Source organism: Eimeria mitis, genomic scaffold, assembly GCF_000499745.2.
Source record: "Eimeria mitis Houghton genomic scaffold, Emh_scaff4165, whole genome shotgun sequence".
NCBI lineage: Eukaryota > Apicomplexa > Conoidasida > Eucoccidiorida > Eimeriidae > Eimeria > Eimeria mitis.
This window is the reverse complement of record NW_013572493.1, coordinates 5,178-5,598: the sequence shown is the minus strand read 5'-3', so window position 1 is coordinate 5,598 and position 421 is coordinate 5,178.

Sequence of the window (421 nt, the reverse complement as noted above, 5' to 3'; positions counted from 1 at the left end):
TTTTTTTTTTTTTTTTTTTTTTTTTTTTTTTTTTTTTTTTTTTTTTTTTCTCACTCCGTCTATCTCTTCTGTTGGTTTTTTTTTGTCTCTTCTTTCAGATTGTTGTTTTGTTTTTTCTTTTTCTTTTTTTTATTTATTTTCTTTGTTTTGTTTTTGGTTCTTTCCTGCTGAGGGTTTAGGGTTTAGGGTTTAGGGTTTAGGGTTTAGGGTTTGTTGTTTGTGCTGCAGTGTCTGCCTGCTACTTGTTCGTTTGGTGGTTATGCTGCTGCTGACGGAGACAAAATAACATACGAGTTGCTGCTGCCTCTGAAGCCCCGCCAGTTGCTGCTGCTGCAGCAGCTGCAGCAGCAGAAGCGGCAGCAGCGGCGGAAGCAGCAGCAGCAGCAGCAGCAGCAGCAGCAGCAGCAGCAGCAGCAGCAGA